We start from the raw sequence: 9,874 nt of genomic DNA, 5'->3' as shown, positions 1-9,874 counted from the left end.
TAATTAGTGCCATACATAGAGATCTACAGTGCTGCAGAACTACTAAAAAATAATAGCGTTACCCCCTGGCCCAGTTACAATGTTTAGTGTAGATGGGAATTTAACCAGATTGTGTAGCTGACCTAAAGTCCCAGAAAGTGGCTAAGGTCCCAGATACTCTGCTAATTGGAACTGTGCTGTTACTTAATCTCCTGAATCAGCTGCAAAGCCACAAAGACCTCCTCTTAAGGACAGGGATATAGCCCTCTTGGAAATTAACTGAAACCTACAACTTGTTTCACATCAGATGGGAACAACTTTTAGTAAATACCAACCTGGATTGTAGTTGAACTGGCGACATGGAGACGAGAGGCTCCACATCCCATTACCCACCCCCTGAATTCATCCAGGCAAACTTTTTAACCTGCTGTTATAATATTCAAGGCCACTATGTAATGTACCATATATGAACACTGGGGATTCTCAATCTTATGTCCTTAATTCCCTGAGACCTGCAGTGACCCAAAGGGGAAAGTCCATATGCAGACAGACAGACGAGAGACTAGATTCTCAACTGGAGTAAACCAATGGATGTCCATTGAGCTATGCTGATTTACATCAGCTGTGGATCTGACCCAAAAAGTTATTAACTTCATGCACACACACACCTTCTCTTTTTGTCTAGCTGTGGCTTATAGCAGACAAAGACAGTAGGTCCAATATACCCAAATAAATGCAAACTTGGTGTTTTAGTTCAAAGAACATACTGTTCTTGTGTGTTCTTCATTTTTTTGCTTCCAAGGCATTAAAACTGAAACAAACAGCACCAGCTGTAGCCCAGTTAAACTTAACAGTTCACAGGTGAGCAAGATTTATCCAAATAGATCCGCTGTAGTCTAACATTCGCTTCTCCTTTAGGGGGGTTTGCAAAGAAAAGATCATATGCCAGGATGCTCCTGCTCCGGCAAAACCACCCCAGGCTTCCCCCAGGGTGGCATAACCACCTTGGAGAACTGTAATCTGGCATTTGCCAGGGCAGCCACACCCGGGCATTTTCCATCTTTCTCCCTTGATCTGTGAGGACAATCCAGTTAAAACTAACCAGATGAAGGGTCCAATCTCACCCCAAAGGGCTGGAGACAAGTGAAGATGGAGCGTTGCTTTTAGAACCAGCTGCTTGGCTCCTTCATTTAGTTCGACTCTCCAAAGGGGTTGAAACCTTCTTTTCCAACTGCAGTCACTCTGTTCTTCAGGCAGCATTTCTGTACTTTGTGCCCTGCTTGGGAGAAGCAGGGGAGCAAAGTCCCTGTGGTCGGCCACAAAACCACCTCATTGTCCTCCCTCAAATTCTCCTTTGCTGTGATGCCTGCAAAAAACTTGACACCAGTTGGACAGCTGGTGGGCTGAGACCACTGCCTGTCATGCTAACCAATATCGTCTCATTCTTTTGCTGTAATCCCCGATCTGTCAGTATCCACCTGTTGTTTCTCATCTTTTACTTAGATTGTAAACTCTTTGGGGGTAAGGATAGTCTTTTTGTTCTGTATTTTGTACAGCACCTAGCACTGTGGGTCCTGGTCCGTGACTGGGACTCCTGTGTTACCATAATACAAATAATAATAATGTTTTTCAGCACACCGGCACATTTAGCCTCTAAGCCCCAGTATATCCAGTTCTTTGCCTCTTGATTGAGACTCGATGTCATATGCTGCGCTCCTCTTACAGAGATTACTGTACCATTCATTTTCACATGAGTGATGCTCAGACTATGCAAACCCAAGGGACACAACCAGCCTCTGGTTCTGGCTACGTGGAATTTGGAGAATCAGGGTTGTACTCTTCCAATTTTTAGAGCTTAGAATAAGGCACTGGAAATCAGGACGCCTGGGTTCTCTTCCCAGCTGTGCCACTGACTCACTGTGTAACTTGGGTAAGTCACTTAACCTTGCTGTGCTGCAGGTTCCTCCCCCTGCATCTGTAAAATTGATATAATAAAATGTACTTAGGCAGCATTGAGAGGGTTAATCCATTAACATTTGTAAAGTGCGTGAGATCCTCAGATGAAAGGCCCTTTAGAAGTGAAAAGTATTGTGATCTGGTGGCTACTGAGATGTTTCCAACCAGGAAGCTCCAAAAAAGCTTTCATCTGAATACAAAAATCCATAAAGAATCTTGGCAGGAAAGGAGCAGCCCATTCAGAGCTGGTGTTAGTAAGCGAAACTGTTGAAGACGATGGAGTTGTGCTGACTTACGTCAGGTCAGAATTTGGCCTGGCACGACTGATGGCATCGTGTTGTGTGGTAAGAAGTGACTGATGCAAGCTCTTAAGGAACTCCAGTGCCTTTCATCAGAGACAGCATTGTGCTTCCTGATATCAATAATTTTTCAAGGCAGCTCCATGCCTAGGTGGAGTGTAGGGAGACAGGCATGGATCCTCATTTGTGCTGTCCCTTTCCCGCAACCTTGGTTTCAAGTCCACGGAGGGAGGGGCTGACCTGGAGGGCCTGGTCTTAGTTACTCTATTTTGACACTGGGACCGGGATGGCAGGGTGGGGGGAGTGAAGGTGGTTTTAAGACACATTTGCACTCCATGTACTCTGGGAGGCCCCTGGTGTAAGGTAGCCTTGAGGCTGCACTAACTTATGCTTTGCACCCCGTGGCCCCCTGGAAGCAGAGAATAGTCATAGTATAGTGTTCTCTGGCCATGTCCTTGACCCAGCCTTTTGCTGGGGGCTGGAAGCAAGGCCTTTACATTAACTGCACACCCTCACAGGGGGATCTTCAAAAGGCTCTTTTCACTTCAAGGCCCCTTTATTCTGCCAGAGCAGAAAGGGGCCCACGGGTGACTGAGCGTCAGGCCTGGAGAGTTTAGTGCTTCATGAGTGTCACCCTTTGGGCTGCAACAACACGCCCCTTTTTTTTGGTTACAATTTCCCATCTCTGGTGGCAGCAACAGCGGGCGCTCCCACAACTGCACCAGGGTTGTGCGCGTGACGGTGTCTAGCCCTGCTCACCAGCCCGCCTGCCGTTGGTGCCTCTATTGGGCTGGCAAATGAGAAGGTCCCGCTACTGCACCAAGAAGGGGACTTGCTACTTGAGGTTGTTGTAATGTGACACTTCTGCAAGCAGCAGCAGGGAGCAGTGGGCCAGGCCCATCAAGAGAAATTTGGGGCCCGGTACACCATGTTTACTAGCACCCCAACCCCTCCCATTTCACTTTATTTACACAGATGTTGGGGCGGGGGAGGCCCGGTACAGTTGTCCCCTCTTTATGATTCTCTCAGCAGCCTTGCAGAGCACTACGCTGAGTGGGAGGGAGAGGTTTATAGTGGGATGATGTATGCAGTGGTCAGAGACTGGTCTCAACTGATTAGGGCATTGATTTGCTTCGCTGAATTCTCATTATGGGAGATGCTGGTAGCACACGTTACAGGCTGGTCTGGTAAATACAGTATTGTTATGCCTTGTTATTATTACTAATATTTCCGTAACACCGCCACCTAGAGGCCCCAAGCAAGGTCGGGTCCTCCCTGTGCTGGGCACTGCACAGACAGTCTCTGCCCCGATGAAACTTCCACTGTAAGTGGACAAAGGGTGGGAGAGGGGAAGTGACTTTCCCAAAGTCACGCAGCAGGTTAGTAGCAGAACCAGGACTAGACCCCAGGACTGCAACACGCCAGGTTACTGTGCTGCCCTGCCCTCACTGGCTCCCACTGCACCCTCTCACTGCTTCTTTGGTGAAACAGTGGAAATCAGTCACCAGGTTTGTCATCTGTTTCCAGCCCCAGAATTGATGCAAACACATTTTGGAAAGGGGAACCAACAGAAAATACCTCCTTGGAGGCGCTGTGCATTGAATATTGTGAGAATATTGCCTCCCGCACATTGGACTGCAGTGCCTGAGCTTTTGTTCCTCTGCCATCCCAGCTTGCTCAGGCAGCCCAATTCACCTGGCGTCTCCTGTTAGTTCTGGATTCCAAAAAATCGTTCCCTGGCTCTTGAAATTTACAAACAGGCCCCTTTTCTGCCGAGCCACCAAAGGTGCGAAGATGTATTTTAGGAACCATTCTGCTTCCAGGTTGGCCTCAGTACTGCCAGAGTATCCTCTGACGGGAATGATTGTGATTGCTAGACGTCTACCCGAATCCCAAGACGAGGCTACGTCACCGAAGGGCTTGAATTGCAGTGACAGAACCACAAAGTTGCAGAGCTCCAGACGAAATTGAAGGCGACACCCCGAAGTGTAAATTCACTGGATTGGAGCAGCAGCACTGATGAGATGCACATAGGTAGGTGAAATACGTGCACAGCTGCCGGGGGATGCAGCTCACAGCTTTGCTTCCTGAGCTTAGTCTTCGAACTCTCAGCAGTCTGATTATTAGAGCTAGACATGAGGGGAGCTGCAAAGTTGGCTCCTGGGTGCGCATGTCATTATTACTCTGTGTTATAGGAGGCAGTGTGTAGTGGATAGAGCACTAGATGGAGACCTGGGTTCTAGTTCTGGCTCTGCTGCTGGGTGACTTTGGGCAAGTCACTTTCCCCTCTCTGTGCCTCAGTTTCCCCATCTGTAAAATGGGGACAATAAGACTGACCTCCTGTTCAAAGTGTTTTTAAATCGATAGACGAAAAGGGCTAGGTGTTGTTTGCACTGGAGTAGCGTTTAGGAGCCCCAGACAGGGACCAGGTCCCCAGAGTGCTCGGTGAACAAAGATGCTCTCTGTCCCAAACAGCTTACAGTCTAAGGAGAAGACAAGAGACAACAGGTGGCTAGAAACAGACAGGGAAGCACAAGGAAGCGATGAGACAGTATTGGCCAGCATGGTGGGCTGTAGTTTCAGCATACAAGCAGTCTAACTGTTGTAAAGTTTTTTGTAGGCATCATGGAAAAGGAGAGTTTTAAGGAGGGATTTGAAGGAGGACAAAGAGGTGACTTTGTGGGTGTCTATGGGAAGCTCCTTTTGAGCTTGAGGGGCAGCCTGGGAGAAGCCACAAAGGGGCCTGTTTGCAAGGTCACCCCAAATTCAAGTGGATTGGGGTTAGCAGTTTGGGTCAGCCCATCTGAAAGAGCTATGTTTCTTGGGAACAGTGTTGCACTCAACTGTTCAAATCCTGAAGCTCTTTACACTGTTTGCATCTAGCCAGACGCACATTCGAGTCACCGAAGGGCCTGATTCTCTGTTCCCTTGCATGTTGCACAATCATTTACACCAGGGAAAAATAGATCTAAATGCTACCAGGTCAGAATGGGCAGCATCTTTCACTCACTTTACACCAGTGCAAATGACTGTGCAAGGTGCAGGCCAGCAAAGCCGAGTATGAATTTGCCCTTGTTTCTCAATAGCTATTATTAAAGATTGGTTGGTGATACAGAGACTGGGGCGGGCAGTGCTACAAAACCAGAGTCCCATAAAGCATCAGCTAACAGGGATAGTGACAAGGTGAAAACTGTGCTGGCCGAGTGAAAGTTCAGCATAAAGCTGGTTCCTGCAGGGTTCCCATGCTTGTGCTGACAGCCCTGCTGTGTCATATATTGGAGAGAGCTGCATTAGCAGCAGCTTGACTTCACCTGCCACATATGGCTGAATATTGACCTGCAGCTCCATCACGCTAGATCGCGCCAGAGTGAGACACATGGTGTTGGGAAACAAATGGAGGAAGCTTAGCTGCACTGTGTGCATCTCTGTGTGTGTGTCTCCTCCTGGAACCAATTCAAGGTCTCTCATATTCACTGTGTCACTTGGCCTGGTGCTGTCTCATCTCTTGTGATTCTACCTGACCCAACACGCTAAGCTAGGGTGGGCTTGTTCCCCGTGTGTAAAATGACCTTGCCATCAGTGAGAATCAGGGAGTGATTGATGATGATGATGATGTGTGTGCCGTCACAACAGCTGCTGCGTTTCAGCCCAGAAGTGGCTGCATTTCAGCGGCAGAGTGGAGACGTCCCTCTGTGTGGCCCCTTTAAGTTTGTCAATCTCTTTGGAATGAAAGGGGCTTGGAAATGTAAGCCGATTTTATCTGAACTGGGAGGATGCCCTTTTTCTCTGCTCCCGCTGTGGTGTTGGCGGAGGTGAGTTCATTGACAAAATAATTTCTCCCGGGCTATGCAATCAGAGGGCCTTAAATAAGAACTGGCAGAAAAGGGACAAGCAGACTTTTTATTTTTTCTTACACTCTGAGCCTCTCGCGTTGATCTGTGCGCTCCAGGCTGCTGGAAAGAAGCAAAACCTGCAAGCACTGAGAAAGGAAAATCACACAAAACGCACTAGTGATGGGGAGCTGGGACCATCTGAAATTCTGTTGATTTCTATAAAGTCACTGTCACTTGGGAAGATCTGCCCTTTGCTTAAACACCGCAGTGAAAATCGAACCCGGCCTCACAGGGGCCAGCCTTGAGGGCACAGCCTTTCCTTTCTTTGCTGGACTTTTCTATGCCTCCAACACGATAAACAATCCTTTTGTGTCCGACATAAACAACACCAGGCTGCTGGACAAGAACAAAAGCCGCGATTCATTCCCTGGGTCAGCTGAGCTGTCCACATGACGAGCCCCATCCTGCCTCGACTGCCGTGGATGGTTGCCGCTGAAACAGGCCTGAGAGCAACAGCTCCTCTGATTAGAAGAGCAGCCTTGGATTGGAGAAGGGGGCCCCTCTCTGCATACAATGAGGGTAACATGTTCGTGGGCTTGAAACCGAGGGGGACTGAGAGGGGAGGGTTGATAGAAACCGGAAATATATGGCACAAAGCTAAGAAGCAAAGCTTCACCCCCCATCCTGCAAAGGCGGCATAATGGGCAAAGCTGGTGGGCCTTGTGGGCCTTTGCAGCAAGGCAAAGTGGGGGTGGAAACGCTTTCAGCCAAAATCATGGCGTTTTGCACGCGTGTTGGGCAGGGCCAATAGGCAGTTCTGTGGCTTCCGTGAGACTGCACACGGGAGCAGGGATCAGCCTGTGCAGCCTGTACAGTCAGGTCCCTGGACTGTAAAGCCTAGATCCTCAAAGGTAGTTCGGGACCTAATTCCCATCGACTTCAGTGGACGGTAGGAACCTAAATATCTTTGAGGCTCAGGGTCTACGTTCTTTGGGGGCAGGATGTCACAGCATGGCTGGCCCTTTAAGGGAAGTTGCATCCAACCACAGGTGTGAGGGCTCAGCTATCTCACAGCTGGGGCTGATCAACTAGGGATCAGGTGATTAGAAAAGCCTGCAAGGGGCTCAGTCTGGGGAGCCAGTGACAGGCAGTCCATAGGGGAAGTGCGGGAGAACGATAGCAAGCAGGTTGATGCTAGTGGGAGCCTGGAGCAGGTAACTTTCAGGCAGCCTGTCCAGTGGAAACTAGGAATAGCCAGGCCTCTGCAGAAGACCCCGGATTGGGGGAAGGGGCAGCTGATGTGCTGTGTGAGCTCTATGGAGAAGAAATAGAGCTAAAGCCCTAAGCAAAGGGCCCAAACCGGGCTCTGGGGGGAAGGCTCAGCTCCAGAAGCCTCATGGGCACTGAATGGGTGTATGGTGCCCAATGCAATGGGGCTCCAGTCCAGAAGTGGGCACCTAAGGCTACCTCAACGCTGCATGGCAAAGCTAGGTCCGGGAGAACCTGCACGTGAGGACTTGGTATTTTCGAGTGTCAGCACCTACGCTGCATTGTAAATCTGGGTTTACATGCTAACACATCCACACAGAGCTTCTGATTGGGCATTGTGGCTTGAACCGTTTCCCTGCTGCAAAATGACAGGACTTGAATCACAGTCTCAGTGAGGTTTGGACTCCCCTCCCCCGGTGGGTCCTAAGACCTGGGTCCTGAGCGCTTGCTGACCGGAGTCAGACAGATTTGTGTAGGCATGGGAGTGGGGTTGGGCTCAAACCTGAGTCTGAGTCTACCTTGCAGTGTAGACATACCCTCATGTAATAGAAAATGGAACTGTGCTGGATAGAGCTCTCTGTCTGAAAGACAGCTTTCCCCCTTTATTAATGTTATGAAGGGTCTATTCAGTCCTCAGTCAAGCGGCTGGCAAGGGAGCTGATCTGTTTCTTTGGCCCATAGAAACTGAAACCCATCAAAGCATCCCTGAGATGGTTCCAGCCTCTCGTCACTACTGAGCTGGATTGGACTAGGTGACCTCTGTATCCTGGCTTTCCAGCCCCTTGAACAATACAAGTCTGGCAGCTTTGTTTTGGCTTTCTACAGCAATATGACTGGACTGGAACGTTGACACTGGCATAACGGTGAGGCCCAGTGGCTACGGGGCTCATCCAGGAGTCAAGATAACTGCGTTTGATTCTTCACTCTGCCGCTCACCTCCTGCGTGACTATAGGGAGGTCGCTTTGTGCCTCCGTTTCCCCATGTGTAAAAGAGGGGGGATGATACTGACTTTCTTTTGTAACATGCTTTGGATAAAAATCATGATATAAGAGCTAGACATTATTACAGCCAGAAGCCAAGGTGCTATTCCCCACTATGGTGCTAGGAAAGAGAGGAAGAAAAGGGAGGTGCAGGTGGTAGTGTTAAATTCAGGCTTTAAGTACAAGGCTTGGCTTCATCTCGCCCAGAAGATAACCTGTTACTACTGCTCGTCCTCTAGCCCCAGGGGGAGGGATCTGTGCTTTGGAGCTGAAGGTCTGCAGCTGAAAGCCGACTGGCGTTCCCTAGGGGGAGTTGTAAAAAATAAATTACAGCGATGCTGTCCGGCCCCAGAGCGTGGGATGACACACCCGGGCATCTACTGAAATGCAGCCATTTCTGGGGTGGAACTCTTCAGCCTGACGCAACATTGCCCCTTAATGCAAATGATATGTTGATTAATGTTGGCTGATGGAGGGGCTAGAAATAAGAACTAACTCCACCCCCACCAAACACGCTCACCAAAGCAAATAAAACCGACACCTGGAGAATCAGTCGTGGCAAATCACTTGTGCTACTGTAATGCCTGGATTCTAGAGGCCCCAGCTATGATCACTGTGCACTGCACATCTCCATAGTAAGTGCTTGTCCCTTCCCCTTTCCCCGCCTACCCTCTGCCTCTGCGGATGGGAACAGACACACAGAGAGGGAAAGGGACTTGCCTATAGTCACAACAGGTCGGAGCCAGGAACAGAAACCAAATCTCCCTCCCGAGTCCCAACCCAGTGCCACATCCACCAGATGTCTGCAGGGGGTGGTGTGAAGCCTTGCTGTGGTCTCCCTTGGGCCTGATCAAACCAGTCAGAAACCCAGCCAGTGCTAGGGTCATGCGCAGTCAGAGCACAAAGTGCCGGGGTGACCCAGGCTCCGTAGCTGTGCTGGGATTGTTATGGGCACCCTAGCACATAGGTTTGGTTATAAACAATGCTGGGAATAGAAATGTTTTGGAGATTTTAAGAAGTTATTCTAACCAACAAAAACTAAAGCATTCAGCAATGTGGGTCACCTCAATTATTAGGGACCCAAAATGAGACATCCCCTGCCCAGAAAAGAGCCTGGTTAGCAGGGAGTGGGTGCTCTAGGGAAGCGGAGGCTAGAAAAAAAGAGTATCCGATAAATGGAGGTGCTGGAAGGACAGTCCCGTGGCTACAAACGCTATTCCCTGCCGTGTTTGCTATTAGCAGTGACCCCAGTGCAGAGAGGCATGTCTCTGGATTGACAGCTGATTCTGCTGGTTGACAATTTTCAATCTGAAGTGGCTTTCAATCCACGAAAAAAAATTCACACTAGTCCTGATTCCCAGTCCCTTGCTCCTTGGGGAGTTATTTATGGCAAAGTGCATGCAGAGAGCTAGCCAAGGGGAACGGTAACGTTTTGCGTGGAGGTAAAGGACCGCCCAATGTGCAGGACAATGGAGAATCAGCTTCCCTGCATCCTGCTCTAACCACTAGACCCTGGTGTCTGTTAGTGCCTGCCACTGGCATGCAGAATAACCGCAG

The 9,874-nt window shown here is 49.4% G+C and overlaps 1 long non-coding RNA gene across 1 annotated transcript; it reads left to right on the top strand.

Moving 5' to 3' along the window:
• The first annotated feature begins 6,165 nt into the window (after positions 1 to 6,165).
• Positions 6,166 to 8,375, top strand: LOC142069944 (uncharacterized). The gene is made up of 2 exons (XR_012665906.1): positions 6,166 to 6,646; positions 8,018 to 8,375. It is a non-coding gene; the product is annotated as an uncharacterized LOC142069944 (long non-coding RNA).
• The last annotated feature ends 1,499 nt before the right edge of the window (positions 8,376 to 9,874 follow it).

Source organism: Caretta caretta, chromosome 24, assembly GCF_965140235.1.
Source record: "Caretta caretta isolate rCarCar2 chromosome 24, rCarCar1.hap1, whole genome shotgun sequence".
Taxonomy (NCBI): Eukaryota; Metazoa; Chordata; order Testudines; family Cheloniidae; genus Caretta; species Caretta caretta.
This window is presented reverse-complemented; position numbering and strand designations above follow the sequence as displayed.